The sequence below is a fragment of the Haemaphysalis longicornis genome, unplaced genomic scaffold (assembly GCF_048455015.1).
Source record: "Haemaphysalis longicornis isolate Haplotype H1 unplaced genomic scaffold, Haemaphysalis longicornis Haplotype H1 scaffold_12, whole genome shotgun sequence".
Lineage (NCBI taxonomy): Eukaryota > Metazoa > Arthropoda > Arachnida > Ixodida > Ixodidae > Haemaphysalis > Haemaphysalis longicornis.
The window spans coordinates 13,649,791-13,669,919 of NW_027526225.1; the positions used below are offsets into that span (position 1 = coordinate 13,649,791).

The 20,129-nt window shown below is 51.3% G+C and overlaps 1 long non-coding RNA gene across 1 annotated transcript in view; it reads right to left on the reverse strand.

The window, feature by feature from the left end:
* Positions 1-19,894, reverse strand: part of LOC144162424 (uncharacterized) — a 125,239-nt gene extending 105,345 nt beyond the window's left edge. The window contains exon 1 of the long non-coding RNA XR_013320673.1: positions 18,591-19,894. This is a non-coding gene — a long non-coding RNA (uncharacterized LOC144162424). The remainder of the gene's footprint in view (positions 1-18,590) is intronic.
* Positions 19,895-20,129: the final 235 nt, after the last annotated feature.

Genomic DNA, 20,129 nt, shown 5'->3' on the forward strand with positions numbered 1-20,129 from the left:
TTGGTGTAGTGGTCTGACAGACTGTCCCGGACTGGCCATACCCACCCATCCACGACCAATATCAACAGTGCAAACTGTGCATTTTGGTGCCACTGACAGAGTGAACTGTGGATCTTGCAAATACGACCTTAACTAGAACTCTGTGCACTGTGTGAATTGTGACCATTCCCTTTCTCCTCCACCTCCGCCATCCTCCCTTCCCCACAGGGCCTCATGGCCTCTCGTCCTTAATAAAGTGGTTCACTCACGTAGAAATGCTGCGTGGGAGAGACTGCTCGGCAATCAGTGCCCCGGGAATGGGAGTAGTGTTAAATTCATCCGCGCAATATTTATTCGGACCATCGCTAAGGCAAAAGAGGAATATCTGTCGCGCCTATTCGCTTCATTATCAGACCACTGGATGGAAAAGGAGTACCCTGTTTTGATTTTTGCGCAATAGGCCTCAGCCGAGCCTAACATTCACTCGATTGTCAATTTCGCGGATGAAACGCAAAATTTTCCTAACCAGATTGCGCAAGGCTTGCACGCACGTCTCGCTTCGACGTTACCAGCCGTCCTCACCAGACTTGGTGCGGGAAACTTTGAGTAGGTGACTCTGAAGGAGCTCGAGGGGGAACTGCATCGTGTCCCAGATGCAGCTCTTAGACTTCATAGTGCAAATTTAAAGCGCAACAAATTTAGACAAAAGACGAATGACACAAGGACAAGCGCTACTTTCAAACGTGGTGCTGTAAAGAACTCTAGTAACTCGGAGCTCCTCCTGGCCACATGCGCAACAGTGGAGCTCCTTTAATTCAGCGCTTATGAGAACTAGGCGTAGGACGCAATCATGGTTTGGAAGAGAACTGTCTATATTTGCCCGTGTTCGCGTCCACAACGTTTTTTTTCTCTTTTTGCAAGGCTTCCTACGTCCTGCAGTTCCTGCACTGTGCTAAAAATAAAGTGCAAGCATTGCAAAGGATACTCGCCACCTTTGTGTGGAGTTCATGCTTTGAGCGCATGCGCAGAGCTAATCGGTTCCTTCCCTTGGAATCTCGGGAACTTGTGCTTGCGCGCACTTGTTCCCGCTACCGTTTTTTTAGAAATATGGGCAACCCGTTCGAGTCAGCGTCGTTTGGGCGCACATTTGATATTTTACTTGCTGCTGTAGGACCAATGGTGGGTAGGCCACGGGGATTTCTTAAAGGAGCCATGAAGAGAAAACACAAGTTTGGTTCATTCGAAAGATTGCCTCGTTAGAACCATAACGACACCACATATAACGCAAACTTCGCTCAAATAAGCTACACAATTAGGAAAAAAAGAAATGACCATGCGACCCACCAGCTCATTTTCCGCAACAGAACCTGTGATGTCACTTGGGAATGCTCTGCGATTGGCGGAGGCCGGCAAAAGCAAACGCATGTTAGGCAGGGCTTACAGTTTGCATAGCGAGCTACATGCCCGTGAAACATACTGCACATTCTTTTTATGACAAAGAACGGTGGAGTAAACGGTTGAAGGTCCGAACGAACACGCAAGCGTGTGCGCCAATGCATACGAAACTAGCGCCGGTCGAGCTCGACATCTCGCCGTCGCGCAGACGAATTTTCGGGTTCGAGGCTCTTCGGGGCCAACGAACCGTTCCAGCACGCACAGCTGCGACCTAGCTTCGTATCGTAATCCCTTCACAGGAGGTTGGCCGTCATATCGCCAACCAGCAAAGGTAAAAATAGAAACGAGGGGAGTAAGGAACAGCAAGAAGCGACGAGATAGTGCCAGTCGTCGCGTAAGTTTCGAATGGTGTTGGCTTGCTGCTGTCGTTACGAGCTCGTTTCCAGTTTACAACCACTGAAAACTTCAGTTTGTTCGAGTACTTTACAATGAAATTTCGTTGCTGCGTTTTGAAATGCCCATGTAGTACGGGCAAATCGTCGAGGGAGTGCGACATCCCCGCCGGTGAGGAGATCTCCTTTCATGTGCTGCCCAACGACGAACCTAGGCGAAGCAAGTGGCTACGTTTTGTGAACTTTGCAAACGGAGGAGAAAGAGAGCTAAAGGAAGTACGAGTGTGCTCGCTTCATTTCCGAGGAAGTGATTACGGCAGGGCCCCTTACGTTAGCTCACTCCTGGGACATGCTGGCGCTCGTCGCCGACTTCGTCAAATCGCTCTGACCTTGGGGAAAAAAATGCCGTAAACACCGCGCATTGACGCTCGTATCTTTCTGGTCGAAGCAGAGAGCTCGCGTGAATGGCTTTCCATACACGACACCGGCCAACTGGCATAAGTGATACTGCTACTGAAATTGAACTATTATTAACCGTAATCAAAATACGGCACATACGTACCAGTCTATATTCGTCCGTCGCGACGGGGCTGACGAGGCAGCGGTGCCGACGGCTGGGCGTTCGTCTGTTGTGGCTATCGCGGAATGGTCGCTTTCCCGTCCACCGCGTATCCCACAACTCTTGCCGCTCGTGCACTTAGAAGCATTGAGCGTTTTAGTGGTGTGAGGTTGTTAAATGCCCGAGCTCCTCGGCGAGAGTTTTTTCTCCGGATCAGGCGATTCCATGACTAGGGCTGCGGGTGCACTAGGTTTTACTAGTATTTTTAAAATGGCCGCCGTCTCGATCGACTCCCGCGTGTGGGTGCTATATGGAGTCGACATACTAAGCATCTGTTTCATGGACCGGCTCTATGACGCCATTGTACACGTCACGGAATGTTCAATTTTAGCGGGAGATTTAAAATTTTGGCTTAAATTGCCTTATTTCTCAGTGAATAAAGCATCATTTGCTTCCGGGAAAGCGCTTGGGGTACTATGAAACACCTAATCTTTCGAATAAAACAAACTTTTGTTTTCTCTTCATGGCTTCTTTAAGGCGCTGGACAAATTTAATTTTTGGGAAGTAGGTTTCTCACTTCAGTACTTTTTTGACTTCTCCAAAAAGCACATAGACCAAGTATTGCTGGAAAACGTGTTCCCTATATCTATGTATCCTCAGCCACACCTGAATCTCACTGTTTTGTCACTTGTCAGATGTATGTGCACTCAGCCGCCGCGAAGGCGTTCTTCGAAATGCCTACTCCAACCCTTCCGGTTAAAACATGACTACACTCTGAGGGATTTCTTGTTCCATGGCCTTTGTCAGCTATGTAATGAACTTGAAATTGGGAGGCATTATTTTGCGTTGTGTAGATACACGGTGTTCTGGGACATTCTGCAACGGGCACTGAAAGGAGCCATGAAGACAAAACAAAAGTTTGTTTTATTCGACAGATTAGGTGTTTAATAGTACTCCAAGCGCTTTCCCGGAAGCAAACGATGCTTTAGTCGCTCAGAAATAAGGCAATTTAAGCCAAATATTTAAAGCTCCCGCTAAATTGTACATTTCGTGACGTGAACAATGGCGTCATATGAGCCGGTACATGAAACAGATACTTAGTATGTCGACTTCATATAGCACCCACACGCGCTAATCAAAAAGGAACCGGAACTCGTGCCGAAACCGAGACGGCGACCGTTTTAAAAATACTAGTAAAACCTAGTACACCCGTAATCGTAGTCATGGATTAGCCTGATCCGGACAACAAACCTTTCGCCGAGGAACTCAGGGCTTGCATTTAACAACCTCACACCACTGGAACGCTCAATGCTTCTAAGTGCACGAGCGGCAGGAGTTGTGGGATACACGGATGGACCGGAAAGCGACCATTCTCCGATACGCACAACAGACGAACGCCCAGCCGTCCGTACCGCTGCCTCGTCAGCCCTGTCGCGACGGACGAATACAGACTGGTACGTAGGTGCCGTATTTTTATTACGGTTAATAATTGTTCAATTTCAGTAGCAATAACCCCAGTTGGCCGGTGTCGTGTATAGAAAGCCATTCGCGTGAGCTCTCAGCTCCGACCAGAAAGATAGGAGCGTCAATGCGCAGTGTGTACGGTATTTTTTCTTCCAAGCTCAGAGCGCTTTGACGGCGATTTGACAAAGTCGGCGACGATCCACGGCATGTCCCAGGAGTGAGCTAATGTCAGGGTCCCGGCCGTAATCACTTCGTCGGGAATGAAGCGAGCACACTCGTACTTCCTTTACCTCTATTACTCCTCCGTTTGCAAAGTTCACAAAACGTAGCCACTTGCTTCCCCGAGGTTCGTCGTTGGGCAGCGCATGAAAGGAGATCTCTTCACCGGCGGGGATGTCGCACTCCCTCGACGATTTTCCCGTACTACATGGGCATTTCAGGACGCAGCAACAAAATTTCATTGCAAAGTACTCGAACAAACGGATGTTTTCAGTGGTTGTAAACCGAAAACGAGCTCGTAACGACAGCAGCAAGCCAACACGACCACCTTTCTGAAACTGCTGCGACGAGTGGCACTATTTCGTCGCTGCTTGGTGTTCCTTACTCCCCTCGTTTCTGTTTTTACCTTTGCTTGTTGGCAATATGACGCCAACTTCCTGTCAAGGGATTAAAATACCAAGCAAGGTCGCGGCTTGTGCGTGCTAGAACGGTTCGTTGGCCCCGAAGAGCCTCGAACCAAAAATTCGACTGCGCGACGGCGAGATGTCCAGCTCTGGCGGCGGTAGTTTCGTACGCATCGGCGTACATAATTCCGTGTTCGTTCGGAACTTCAACCGTTTACTCCACCGTTTTTAGTGTCATAAATGGAACGTGCAGTATGTTGTACGGGGGTATAGCTCACTGTGCAAACTGGTAAGCCCTGCCTAACTTGCGTTTGCTTTTGCCGGCCTCCGCCAATCGCAGAGCATTCTAGTATGGCATCATAGGTTCTGTGGCGGGAAATGAGCTAGTGGGTCACATGGTCATTCCCGTTTTTCCTAATTATGTAGCTTATTTGAGCGAAAAGTTTGCGTTAAAAGTGGTGTCAGTATGGTTCTAACGGGGCAATCTTTCGATTAAACCAAACTCGTGTTTCCTCTTCATGGCTCCAGACACAGACATTTCCCTACACGTTATTCAATGACTCCCGGTGGACAGTGTTGTGACTTCCTCGTCTTCACCCCTTCCAGCAGACGACGCTGATCATCATCATTTTCATCATGCTCTTCACGAGCTGCCGCATGCTCTCGTGGCTGCGTCGGCTCGCTCCACTTCTTCTTCTAGTTTTCCATTAAAGCCTCATCGGATCACGACGTGTCGCTCCCCTTCCTGAGCATCGCGCCGCAGCTGGAGGACCCAGAGGTCCAACACATGGTGCCGAGAACCCGGGACTTCTAGACGACGCCAAGCCCATCGACGCACGGAGCCGCGAAAGCCCAGAAAAAGACGCGGCGCCTGCGATCTTGGCGAGTTCCCAGCTGCGTGCGACCCAATGGAACGACAGCTTCGACGACGCCGCAGCCTACGGGCGCAACTGGATGGCCTTCTAACGGAAGCGGAAGGCCACATAAGTGGCAACAGAGAGGCGACGGCAGGAGCGGTGAGTGTACTGCTCGAACGAATCAATGCATTTTATGGCCAGATAGAGAAGTTGGACGAGGCGATATTTGAAGAGACACCGGATGACCTAGTAGACAGCGAGACGACAGACGCGGGACAATACCGCGACAAGGTTGTCAGCGCTACCGCGAACCTTCGTCTCAAGCTGCAAGAATCCCGGTCTTCAACGCCACGTCCGACGACCGTCCACCCATCACCGACTGACAAATGCAAGCTTCCCCAGCTAGAGCTCCTCAAATTTGACGGGAACCGCAGATCGTGGCAGCGATTCTGGACGCAGTTTTCGGCAGCCGTCCACAACAACGACGAGCTCAGCACGGCTGACAAGTTTAACTACTTGAGCAGCCTCGTGACTGGAGCAGCTGCATCGGCCATATCTGGACTGCAAGCGACCGAAGAGTGCTACAAGGACGCCATCGAGATATTGAAGAAGCGCTTCGGAGATGATCGCATCATTGTGCAAGATCATCTGCGAGGCCTCCTGGACCTGAAGCCGGTGTCATCGTCATCCGACGTCCTACAACTGAGGCACCTTTACGATCGGGTCCAGGTTCATATCCGAAGCCTCAAGGCGCTTGGCACGAGCTCCACGACCTACTGCACCATGCTGCGTGAAATCCTGTTAAGGGTACTACCGACAGACATGGTCCTGCGGTTCCATGAGGGGCGCAAGACGTCATTTTCCCCAGATGGCGCTTCATCGAACCCACACGGCGACTCATCCGGTTTAACGGCCTCCCCCGACCAGGAGCTTCAAGTGCTTCTGGAATTCTTCGACCACCATCTTATGTGTCGAGAGGCTGTTGCTGAACGCGCGGAACAGAAATTTCATCGCACCCCAGAGAAAGAAGCACGAAAACGGAACCACCCGTGTGATGTTCCCACGGCAGCTGCTCTACAAAGCTCAGTGAACCCGCCGCAGCAGTGCTTCTTTTGCCACTCTGGAGCACACTCTTCCGAAGCCTGTGATGCCGAAGAACTCAGCCTTTCGTACAAAAAGGAGATGCTCGCCAAAGCTGGACGATGCTTCCGTTGTCTCAAGAAGGGTCACTTGGCGAGAGATTGCAGAAGCCAGCTAAAATGTGGCAAGTGTACGAGAAGGCACGCAAGATCCGTGTGCCCTGCAGACAGCACTAACGACACGGAGAACGTGACGTCTGCACCGATCAACCTGGTCGCGAAACAAGCAGGCTCCGTCGTGCTGCTGCAGACAATCTCAGCCACAATAGCAGGCGCGAAAACGTCAGGGCGCTACCGAGTTCTGTTCGATGGAGGAAGCCAGCGGAGCTTCATTACTGCGAGTGCTTCTGAAAAACTCGGTTGCAAACCGCTGGGTGAGGAAACGTTGACCGTAGGCGTGTTCGGCGGTCAAAACACACGGAAAACGATGAAGAAGGTGCGAGTTCTCCTTTTCGCTGCAGACAACAAACGTCCAATCAGCATCGATGCCCTGGAAGTGGACACGATTTGCAGCGAAAACATCCCTGTACCAGAAGAAAGAGTTCTAAGGGAGATGAATAATATGCACATCGATACGAAGGCTCTTTCGGTACGAGGAGTGGAGGGTAAACAGATTGCGGTCCTTATCGGGTCAGATTATTATTGGGAGCTAGTGACCGATACCGTCAGACCTGTGCAGGGAAAGCTGAATGCGGTGAAGACTAAATTAGGATGGACGGTACAAGGCCCTTTGCCTGTTTTTTCCGACTTCGTCCAGTGTTCCAGTGCTGTTGTGCTTCGATCGTCCGTTGAAGGCCAAGTGGTCTCGAAACTTGTGACTCCTTTAAGGGATCATGAGAGCATCGGAGTCAAGGCTGAAGACAAACGAGCGACGGGCAGCGACTTGGCGCTGGATAAGTCAGTGCTCAACAAGTGGACATCTCCACAACCAGACCATCCACTACCCTACTTAGGCTCGTGGAAAATGACTAGGACGCCTTTTGGAGCTACTTCTAGTCCTGTCCTCTTGACGGCTACCTTGAAGCACCACTTTCAACTCGCCGAAAATCACTACCCACTGGCACACCGACCACCGCAATACTTGATGGGTACGAACGATTCGCTCATAGGAGCCAACATTAATCAAGAAACGATGGAGAACAAGGAAACAGAGATCGTCCAAGAAGCTTCCACGAACTTTTGTGAATCGGCCAGTAATGACCCTGTTGTAGACGCCCCCCTAGAACAAGGAATGTCTCCGCCGGAAAAACCCCTCTGCTCGATGCCGGAACCCTAAAAGTGCTGAGGCCTCGGTGCAACAAGCAGCTGGACACCTCTTCGTTCAAGAAACGGGACATCGGTCACGGCATCGTGGAGCACCAATGCACCATCGAGGCGTCAAAGCCTACTGTAAATCTGCGTGAACGAGTTTCGCCAACCTCATCCCAGTGGAGAAAACGTGCAGAAAAAAAGGTGAAAGCTCGAGACAGAAGGTTTTATACCGAGCCGAAAGTGAAACGTCGAGTACAAATTTACGGGTGGCAGACAATGAACACAGGAGAAGAAACTAAAATGCCGGGACGTTTAGTGAGGAAAAGAAAAGAATGCAAAAACTTCCCTCCACCGAAGGATGGAGACTTGCAAACAAAGTTCACCCTGCTCAGCAGGTTCCCATGCCTCAGAAACCGTTACGACTCCTACCTTCATCGAGTGAGTGACTTCAAGGATCGAGTGGTTAGGCAGTGGAAGCACCGATGGCGAAGAAAACGTTGTTTGGACGTTACGGAACTGTTGCCAGCTGCTGCACATCCGACCAAACTTAGGGAACAAGACAACACAGTGCTATTCGTTGGAAGACAGCACCCGACATAGCTCTGTCGTTGAGCAAAAACTCATCGGTGGATGCAATGTGCATCGTTAGGGTGTACTCAACTTTTGCCCAGCGACACCACAGTGAAGAGATCCATACAGCTACTCCACCCTTTGGAAGCCACCTGGCGTCATCTGTCGGCGGGGGAGACTGTTGTGACTTCCTCGTCTTCACCCCTTCCAGCAGACGACGCTGATCATCATCATTTTCATCATGCTCTTCACGAGCTGCCGCATGCTCTCGTGGCTGCATCGGCTCGCTCCACTTCTTCTTCTAGTTTTCCATTAAAGCCTCATCGGATCACGACGTGTCGCTCCCCTTCCTGAGCATCGCGCCGCAGCTGGAGGACCCAGAGGTCCAACAGACAGAGACTATGCAGTTCCATGTGATCTCTTCCTACTTATGGGGCTGTTCAGTTTGTGCAAGTACCGCTTGATGGATCGTCACGCGAGCCCTCCTCGTACAACGACATGGCTCTTCCGAGGGCAATGTGCATGGGTACGTAGCGTGTATGCTGCTAGAAGTAAGCCCCACAAGTAAACCCGTGCACCTTCCTGGAGCGTTTGTGTGCTTTCCTGACTTGTAGTTCGAGCTCTTGACGTCGGGTCTTTCTTAAACTGTGAATGAAATTACAAATGGTACACAAAGTGCGTGTTGTAAACACAAGAAATACGTATCATTCCCACGTAATAAACAAAAATTGCCCCCACCTCCCCGAAGGGAATCGTGAGGAAGTGCGAATGCATTTCTTGCGCCGAGAGTACACGGCGTAGTAATTGTGCCATCGCCTTGAGAGGCGCAGTACCGGCGTGGGGGAGCTGTCAGGCGAGGGGAGAGGCGCGCGCCGAGGGTGAGTGCAAACCTAACGGGGGGAGAGGCGTGCCAGCTGCAGAGCATGTGACGTCACGGCGCGAAGAGAGGGGAAGCAGACGCAAAGGCGACAGCGCGCGGTCACGTGGGAGTGTGACGTCACGGTGCGAGGAGCGGTGCGGGAGCCGGCGCGGGCGCGAGCAGCCACGGCGCGGGAGGCGGAGCGCGCGCGGGTCACGTGGGGTGTGACGTCGCTGCGCCGTTGCTACAGACGCTCCTCTCCGCTCCTCGCGCCGTTGCTAGGGGAGAGGAGGAGGAGCAATGCGGACGGCGGATTCAGGGTCGCTTATAAAGTGCATCGCACTTAAATTATTTATTAATTCACAGTATGGTGCCTTACAGTCTAATGGTTCCTGGGAATCGCAATGTGATCACACGGGGGAGTTTACGTTAACTCACTGGCGAATGCCAACGGATTTTAACTTTACCCCCCTCATAGCATCACCCCGTGCATTCGCACTTAACCATGTTCACCCTCGGGGAAATGCCTGGGAGTTTTATTCCTGGCCAATCTCCCACGTGGGTATGTGCCATGTCAGCGGCCAGGCAGCGCGCGCCCATCTCCCCCCGTTGCTAAGGAAGACGAAAAGCGCGCGCACCCGCAGCTGTTGCTATGCGGACGGCGGAAGGTTCGGGGTCGCTTATAAAGTGCATTCGCACTTAAAAAACAGTGCGAAAATTGCTGAGCGGCAGCGTGCTGGGCGGATACTATGGTCCCTATTTGTAGGGGCCATACGGATACTGTGGATCCCCGGGTCCACATCCCATCGAATCATACATGTGTTTCCAAACGAAGCTACAATCCCCCCCTGTTGATTTAAATAAACGTTTATTCTCTCTCTCTCTATAGGCTGACTTGCGCCGTCGATGGTGGCGTGCGCTCAGATGCCTTGTGACAAAGCCCACTTTATCCACGTGCTCTAATGACGACGACGACGGCGACGATGATGATGCCTTTAAAGCGTTTGGCACGTATCCTCTCGGAGGGATTGGCCGATAAAGTTTTGACTGCACCCCTATTAGAGCGTATACAGATGGATTGCTGGAGCTCGCCGTTCGCTGTTGGCGCGTGCGCGTGCACAAGCGTGGCGCTGTATCACGCCCCAATGGGAGCCAGTCAGCATCGTTGTTGGTATCGCACCACATAGCAAACGCGGTCGCTCGCTATCCCCGGGCAGTTCACCTCCCAGCGCCGCATGGGCAGCCGCGCGTGGTACGCTACGCAGAAGAGCCGGGAGCCATTGAAGAACGTAAAATTTCCCGACAATCTTAGCAGAATGATCGACGATAACGTATACCAAACATTTGCGTTCGAGTAAAGCTAAGCGAAATGTAAGGGTGTTGTTTGGTCGACCAATGGTCTTGAGTTTTTATTTTGGTCATTTCGATTTGAATTTGGCACGGCTGTTTTCGTTTATCGGTCATATTTTCGATCGTTTTTTTTTCTTTAGATGGAGGTGAAGCTTCCCGTGCAACCCTGTTTCCGTCAGAAAGAGGTCACTTTCTTGATCAGGAAACCACAACAGTCACGGTTTTCCCTTAATGAGGCATTTAAGGCTTTCGCCCTAAAGGGACAGTGAAGTGAATTTGTCAAGCTCCCGTTTTTGCTTGCAGTGCATAGACTGGCTCAAATTAGCACACTTTTCATCGTTTATCCGGTTGACAAATCGGTAATTATTTTACAAAGCGCGAAAGAAGAAAAACTACCATGCGCGGTTTGCGGCGGCCGCACCAACTAAGGCTGTGACGTTGAGAGGAGGGGCGCCGTGATTGGACGATGCCCAAGGTTAGCAATCACACAAGTTTCGGTTTCGGTTCTGTAAAACATAACCAATGGCTTTGTTGGAGGGGCATTCTCAATATCTCAGTAATCATCGTACCGCGCTTCTGCCATGTTGGCGGCTGTAAAATGCACAAGATAAGCCTCCCAGGACGGCTTGTAGTCGTAGCATTCACTAGCCGAGACCTACGCAGTGCATGAACGCCCTCCGCGTACCCGCAGACGCCCAAATGTCATGCGCTTTTCCCCCATATTTGGAGCTTGCCTCCCTCATGCCTGTATCGTAAAAAGCGTGTTCGCACCAGGCCAAGGGTCTGTTCATTCTGGCCTGTGCCCACTGCCCAACGCCCACTGTGCCCACTGCCCACTAGCAGTCGGTGCTTATGGCAACAGCACGCCAACGAGAACTCGCTAGCGCGCCAGTGCCATCCTGCGCGCGTTTTGTGAACTAGTTCGTGTAGACATGAACGTTTCGGCCCAAAAAAAGGTGAACTCAATATAGAAAACATCGGCGGAAAACAAAAAAGTTAACTGACAAAAAAAAAAAGCACGTACCCGCGGGGATTCGAACTCGTGACTTGCAAAACACTTGCGGTGACACACCTAGCGCCCCAGACCACTGAGCCACTTTTTTTTTTTTCTTTATTGCCATACTTTGACACACAAACAAAACACTACACTCTTAAAGACGCTAGCCAGCACTTGACTAACAGAGTAATGGCTAAAATTGTTTCATGTTTGTTAAAGTTTCAAACACGGGCAACCATTCCGGAGGCTCGGGCTGAGCCCTCCACACTTCAATAATCAGACGAACAGACTCCGAAAAGTACTCTTTGGACCGTTTGGCATCGATGTCGCGATGGCGGATGGCCATGCGCGATTTCCAAATGCCGTGCAGGGCCAGAACCATGACGAGGTCATATGGTACCCCATCCTCGCTTTGAATGGGTAGAAACCTGATCCCGTAGGCATCCAGGGGGAAGTCCTTCTTTAATGTGCGCTGAAGCACATCCCAAAAGAAGACCCCATCCCAACACTCCAAGAAAACATGTTCAACCGTCTCGGGTTTTTTGCATGGGTAACAGTCTACCCCCCATGGAATGTATAGACCTTTCTCTTTTTGCCAGGTTTTTACTGGAAGGACGCCAACGTGAAGTTTAAAAAAGAACGTTTTAACCCATGGCGGCACTGCCATTCTCTTTACTCGTTTAAGTACGTCCTGCCCAGGCCCTGCACGGTACATGGATCTGTACATCGGCTCAGGCAAAACAATATCCGCAAGGTCATGATACAGTCTTTTGCGCGTCACGTTTGATAAGTATTCAAGCGTGAAGCGGGCCCGTAAAAACTTTGTTGCCACTGAGCCACGGAACGGGATGCGGGGGCCTTGGTAATATAGGGTATATATTGCACAACCGGTTTACACTTTTATTTAGTTTTGGCATTTCAAGCAGCTTAGGTGACTATTTGTTGTACTGCGCTCGTGCAGTAAGCGTCGCCCGAGTTTCCACAGTAGCTCACGTCTAGCGAGGGCCGGTTAAGCAGTGGTCCCGGGTTCGAATCCTGGACCAGGACGAATTTTTCTTCAACTGCGAAGTTTCTGAGAAAGCTGTATAGCTTTCCTTTGTAGCCGTATGGCTGCATTTAGGTGGATGTCAAACTTTCCTTCACAGAAACTTACTCCACCTTGGGGATTTCCCCTAAATCTGGTCGATTTAGAGCACTGCACGGGCCGGAATTTCTAGGCCCGGCCCGACCCGGCCCGGTAGAGACAGGCCCGGCCCGGGCCCGACAAGTTTTTTAAACGGGAGCCCGAGCCCGGCCCGAGCCCGACAAATTTTTAAAATGTGAGCCCGAGCCCGGCCCGAGCCCGACAAAAATTTAAAATATCAGCCCGAGCCCGACCCGAGTCCGGTAGAATTTAAATGAAATAAGTCCGTGCCCGCCAGACTTTCTAAGTATCAGCCCGAGTCAAAAGGCTATAAACATGAGCCCGAAAACGTTTGCTGTTTTTAACCTAAAAGCGTAAGCATAAAGCGACTGCATAAAGCAATGAATGGGAAATACTGTGATCACAATAATATAATTAGGATTTTGTTAGTGTTGACTCAACAGACTAAGTTTACGTACATTTACTGCTGGAATATTTGACAGCATTTTGCTTTTACTATCTGTTGCTAAAGGAACTCGGAGATTGCGCCACGGGTTCGATTCGGGTCCATACACGAACGCGCCTGAAATTTGAGCAGATGACGTGTCCGCTTTCATGACTTCATTTCTGTCTTTCCCTTCAGTGATGAAGGCAGCATTATTTTGTCTGCGTTTGTTTTCTTTTCTGCCTTGAATCATGGTTTTAAAACTTTTTATCCGAAACATTGGCTCTGCTTCGAAAATTGGTCCCCGAAACTATGCACGGTTGTGACTACCGCCCATACGAAAACATGTGGGCGTCCGGCGTTCCTGTTTTCGGCAAAAGAATGGGGATGTGCGGACCTTGAAGGCAGCAGCTGATGGCAACAAATCTTGTCTGCCTTGCCTCGGCATTTTTAGGTGACAGCTTGCTTTCCGAAGTGGAGGAACCGCTTCAGTAGGGTTTGGTTTCGCCCTCCACGGACCCGTAGCATCCCGACGACGCTGCGGCCGCGCATGTGCGCTGTGACTGACCCATTTATTTTGTTCGACGACGACTTCGAACCAGCCCGCCACCACCGGGGGTGTTCCGGCAACCGTTCGAGACAAAGCGACGACGCGGGCCGCACGACCCTTCGTGGAAGTTCTGTGAGGCGGACCCCGGCGACGGAATCTTTACGGCTCCCAGCCTCAGGGAATGACTGCTTCTCCCCGCGTCTCCTCTCTCGTGCCTATTCCACCAACCCCCATCCTGTACACAGCAGTGTATTCGACGTGTGCACTCAAAATAAAGAGCTGTACTCCCATTCTTCAGTCTCCCGTTTCTTGTGGAGGCCCAGGCGCTTGGAATGCAGGGCCACGCGTCGTGACCGAGGAGCCGCTTGCTACCACGGAGGTGGCAACAGTAGACAGTGCGAAGTCTATGTCGCCTTTGTTCTGTTTGTTTTATTTCAAAAAGCAGAAATAAAGACAGTCATGTTGTATTGTGTGTCTGGAGTGCCCTCGCCTGGCCTGCTCTCTCCCACTATGCTGCCCAGACTGCCTGTTTTATAATTGATGTGGAGGCTTTCTGAGCGGAATCGTCTATTTATCATGTTTTTTAACGGCGCCATAGTGACATTGCACTTCGCTTTTTTTTTATTCTCACTTAACCTCAAATATCAATGGGAAAACTTCTTGCTATCAACAATTTAGAATTAGCGTCACACCACTGCCGTGCGGCCCGTTCCTCAGGCACTGCTCGGGCCGGCTCGGGCCGGCAAGGCCCGAAACATTTTTCGTTCAAGCCCGAGCCCGGCCCGGGCCCGAGAAAATGTGTGCTACCCGGCCCGAGCCCGGCCCGCGGGCCAGGCCGGGCTCGGGCTTTCGGGCCGGCCCGGGCCCGTGCAGTGCACTAGGTCGATTAACAAGTGTCCTTCACTTCGAGTTGTTGATCAATTCGCTTTCGCGCTACTAACGACTAGCCTCCTGGTTAGCTGAGTTGGTAGAGCGACTGCTCCGGTTAAGCAGTGGTCCCGGGTTCGAGTCCTGGACCAGGACGAATTTTTCTTCAACTGCGAAGTTTCTGAGAAAGCTGTATAGCTTTCCTTTGTAGCCGTATGGCTGCATTTAGGTGGATGTCAAACTTTCCTTCACAGAAACTTACTCCACCTTGGGGATTACCCCTAAATCTGGTCGACTCACGTCTAGCAATTGCATTTCGTAGACGGAAAAGCGTTCGCAGATGCGTAGTCGTGCTGCTGACCGCTGTGCTTGTTCGCCCAGCGCAAAAAAGTGCTTCCCGCGCCCTAGTTTTACGCTGTACGGTAAAAATATCAGTTGATTTTATTTCCTTAGTACCTATATTAACTTCGCTGACTCTTCTCCCGCCTTCAAGAGGTCTTATATTTTCCTACAGGCGTACCAGTCAGCGAAGCGTCGCATGTGCGCTTGTGCAGCGCTTGTGTGAAGCGACCTTGACTTGGAGCTAGATACAGTGTACAAACAAACCAAGTAAAGAAAGGCACATTCTTCCATTCACAAACGTGTCCTGGCTTCGTTTCAACTAAGCGAACGAATTGCGACCAAGCAATTTTTTTTTAACCTCGTTGATTGCGACGACCCGCCGGCGGCCGGCGGACGAAACGCTGGGCCGACTGACTCTGTCTGATGGCCGGGGATCCGTGCAGTAGCGCAGCCAGCCAATTGCCACCTCATCCCCTCCTGACGTCACACGAAAACGCCACAGAAAATGGGCGAGCGTAAAGAGAGGAGGACAGCATTTTCGAATTAGTTTTTCTACTAAATAAAATCGCGTAAACGCGCCTAGAGTGGTCGAAACATGGCCTGGGGACTCCGGACTACAATTTTCGCTAGTAATCCCGCAATGTTTACATATCACTTCAGTGTCTCTTTAAAACTCTCCTCCCAGCATGAGTGTATTTGGTGAAACTGACTTTAAAGTAGTTTTGTAAAGCGTTGCATCGGCTTAAACGGAATCTCATAACGGTATTTCATGAATGGTCATGGGGCACTCCTTTTTTGGCACAAAACTGCTCGTATTACGCCTGGACTAATGTTTTCACAGCATTACAAAACTGCGTAGTCAGAGTGTAGCAGTCAGAGTGTGGCGGACCGGCGAGGCCTTTATTCGACAATTCCCATTGGAAATTCCTGCATCTTTTTTAAAGACAATAGCGTTTCTTTGGCTACTCAAACCCGAAAATATCTGTCCGCCTGTGTGTGTGTGTGTCTGGCTCTCTGGCTGTCCCTCGATTCCACCTTCCGGGCGAAAGCTTGCTTGGAAAATACTAGAGCGAAAGGTTCATGTAGGCAAAACTTTTCGAATCCATTAAATACGGTCACACAATCCATACTTGTCAACATTGTTTAGCATAAAGGGAACATTAGGCAAATCTGAGGCAGAACATCAATACATAAATTGTATTTGCAGTGTTCTTTTAATTAAAAAATTCACGCATCTCCACGAAGTGAATCCTGACGAGTGGGCGAAGCACTGGGGATCGTTCTTACCGTGAATAACCCATGGCATAGCCCACTCGCGCATGTAAATGAGTGACAACGCGTGTGCACAGTATATACAATTCCAATCCAATCCAATCCGATGCAATTCAATTTAATCCAATTCAATCCAAATCCGATCTAGTCCAATCCAATGCTGCTCGCGCATGCGCAACAATTTTCGCGCTCGCGCATGCGCAACGCGCGAAAATTGAATTGATTTCAGCAAACCTCCTCCTTAGCAAGCGTAGGAAGCGGGCGGGGGACAAAAGAGAGGCCTTTACTTAGGAGCACTGATCTATGGTCGCTGATAATAGTTGTTTTAAGGGGGACTGTGGGTTTTAACCAACGCGATGGAGATCTTCTGACCAAACCCCTTCCCCGGAACATGACGCCGGGCAAGGACGACGAGAGGCGCACCGCGCGGGCAAAAGCAATGGCCCGGAAGCTGGAAGAGAACCCCAGGGTCCTCTACGCGGACGCCTCGCTCCGAAAACACAGCGACCGTGCAGCGGCGGTAGTTACGTCCAGAGACCGGCTGATCGTCAGCGCGTCCCTGAAGACAACAGACCCCGCAGTTGCCGAGGAAGTGGCCGTGGCCCTGGCACTCGCACAGCCATGCGTGGACACCGTGGTCACCGACTCAATGACAGCGTACGGAAGCTTCCGCAGGGGGGTAATCTCCTCCGCGGCCCGAGCCATTCTATCCAAGTGCAAGCCACCGGGAAGAGCCATAGAGCTCGTGTGGGTCCCGGCTCACTCGCGGGTAGCAGGCAACACCATCGCCGACTACCATGCTCAAGAAATGTCAATCCGGGCCGAGCACGAGCCGGAAGAGCTACCGCACCCGGTTACCAGCTTTCGGGACATTACCCGGATGTACCGAGAGGAGAGGTGCAGACTCCCGGAACCGCACCCCAAACTGACTAGGCAGCAACAGACGATCCTGCGTCGAGCGCAGGCGGGATCGCTTGCGCATCCCGTACTGATGAACCGCATGTACCCTGCGGAACACGATACGCTGTGTCCGTTTTGCAAAAGAGAGAGGGGCACCCTGCCGCACATCTTGGCAGAGTGTACAGAACTCAAGACCCCCCCTCCTTCCCTTCCCCACAACACCCCCAATCCCCAACCCCTTGAGCGATGGGAGACCTTGTTGACCAGCCCCGCCCTGCCGACTCAGCTCGCACTGACAGACAGGGGCCAGGAGCTGCTGGGAACATATGGGTCCCGTAACTAGGGAACCACCCCGTCTGGTGCCAGCGCGCACCACCGATTTCTTGGGCTCAGTAAAAGTTGATACCTCCTCCTCTTCGCCTGCCGTCGTGTATGTCGTAAGTAAGTAGGCGGATCAGAGCGGGACTTGTGTCGAGTCAACCACTGTGGCTACAGCAGCCGCTCTAGTAGGGTAGGTTGCTGTATCTGTGTGTAGAGTTGGGTAGCCTGGAGGGTACGCCTTTTCGAGGACTTTCGATATATTTAACAAAACTTATTGTGGAGTTATAGTTGTTAAATACTTAAATAAATAGGAAAACGTGGCGCAAACTAGATGTGGACAAAGAAGACAATATAAGACATGGACAAGATAACACAAGAAGGCATGGCGCCTGTATCTGTCTTGTGTTGGTCCGAGTTGTTTGCGCCACGTTTTTTTTTTCTTTCTTTTTCGGTATTCACGCCACCATTTTTTTTAGTGGGGCGCTCGGCGCTTAGCTTACGCAGCATATTTACATCAACTGCTACTCACGGTCGGTCACTGCGAAGCTCTGCAGAAGTCGACTCACTGGGTTTCCTTCAACGAATACTTGGACCCAAGGATGCCGGAACGGTAAGCTTCAATTCATCACAGCATAAATTTTGTTGTGTTTGTTCAGCGAGTAAGTGACCTTCTCGGGGACACCGTTACCCAGTTGTGCTGCTTGCCCTCACTTAATGACGTTCATGTGCACTCCAACCTCGTACCTACCGAAAACAAGTTCTCCTATTCCAAATTCCCAGATAACGAAACCGCGTACAATGCACGCTTCAGCTAACTTGAAACAAAGCGAACAGTAGGCGCAACAGTAAGGCGTGAAATCGTCTGACGCCTTCAAGAAAGCAAATGGTAGAGTGCAAATTTGCATAACGGAAAACTAATAACTAATAAAGGTTCTGTCAGATATGACCAGTCCCGTGCGTTAAACTTCGCTTCATTGGCATCGCTTTGGGCGATCGATATAAAAAGCTAAGGCGTCCAGGTTGCGCCTGGTGCTTCCCACAAAACGAGAGCAGCGGCTGAAGTTTATCGCATCACAAGGAGTGAGGGCGGCCCTATACCTCTTGCAATGACGGCTGACAAGAGCAAGGATATTTGTCCTGGTCTGAAGCAAAGCAAATGCCAGGTACAAAACTGAAAATAACACTTGCCAGCAGTAGCAGTGGTCTCCTTCAGTGAACTCTGCCCCTGCCATTGGAGAAATTTACTGACAGAACAACCTAGCATATAAAACTAAAAATAACCAGGGGTTGCACAGTATGTAAACCTCACACAGTAAGAAATTCTGGCGTTCTTACCTAGGGATCGTCGTGGGCGTCGCTCGCCGATTGTGGCTTTGCTGGTTATCCGCAAATGGAAACACTGCGCAAGTAGTCAAGCGAAGGGGATGGGCACGCCACGCGTAAATATGAAGTGAGTGTTTCGCCTGTCGTTTGAAACGTTCAATCTACAATCCGGAGGCTCTAAAAGTACCGCAGTTTTCTAATGGTCTTTGCTGCTGCTAGACCGCACCATGTTCGGCTGGAACAGGCAGATTGGCCTCACGTGGTGCAAGTTAGCCTATGACGTGACACCGTGCGGGAGGCCTGCGCGCTGGATTCGCAGCTTGCACAGTGCGGATGCAGATGGCAAGACACGACGAGGCGCTTTGTTGTTCCGCTGCTTCTGAAAATAGGTCCGGTCGCTGGTATCAAGGACGAACGGGGTGGTTATCGTCCCGCTTCACTGGCAGAATTCCGCGTGTTACATAACACGCTGTAAGTAACCTTGAATCGTTGTGTTGAGCTCGTGTGGAACCGCTTAGTCGGCCTGCACGCGCAAATCCTCCGTTCCGTTATTGCTCCTCTTGAGCGGCTCCTTGTACTGCGGCTACCGCTTGTAACGGCGATTTTCGACCTGTACTAGGACGTCAACGCAGGTCCACCCTCTATTTGGGGGCAAAAGTTGCAGTCAGGCGTCGGCGTGTACAGTTTTTTCAACGAAGACACGTATCTGATATGTTCTCCCGGTGAGTCGTCCCTCACCTATGATTTCCCTGCAAAAAGTCGCTCACGCATAGCGATAAGTAATTTTTCGAATAAAGGTTGGTGAATGCTTGTATCTGCGAATTACGCCTTTCTCGCCATTGCACAGCGATGATGAGTCGGTTGACACTCTCGACAGGTTCCGGACCCGGAGCAAGAGGCCTCTTCAACGACGTAAAAAAAAACACGCTTTCACAAGAACGCACTCACACGAGCAATCAAGTTCACGTCGGCGGAAATCAAGGACACTCGAGGTGTGTCCGGACGATCACTCGCGCCCAGTGGTAGACGTCGCAACCCGCGTTCTAGCACAAGTGGGAGTCGGAACTCTGCCTTCAGTCACTTTAGAGGAACCGGAGCCTGGAAAGGCTCGCGGTCTGTGTCCTCCAATCTCCGAACAATTTGTCGCCCAACGCTGATCTTCACGCCGCAAGCACACCGCCACGTTCGGGGCCACGTTGCACCGCGACGGCCTCCCGAAGCCTGCCTGTTGCGGCTTCCGCAGCCTGCGTCAACAAAGCCTACGCGCCCGGGCGCCCGTACGACCTTCGCGGCGGCCGAGGGGACCGCTCACTGGCGCGTCGTGTGCGACGCTCCTCACTGCATTGGCCTTCGGCGCGGCTCTTTCCCGTCCTTTCCCCACGCTCCCGTCTCCATTTCCTTTTCCTTCTCCGGGTTCCCACCAGACGGCGCCACGCTACCAGCGAACCCTCTCGTTCTCCCTTCGGCGCCTGCGCCTAGCGCACAGTTGCTCGGTGAAGCGCGATCCACATCGTTGCAGGCTTTGGATGCGTGGAGCACCAGCGCTTTCCG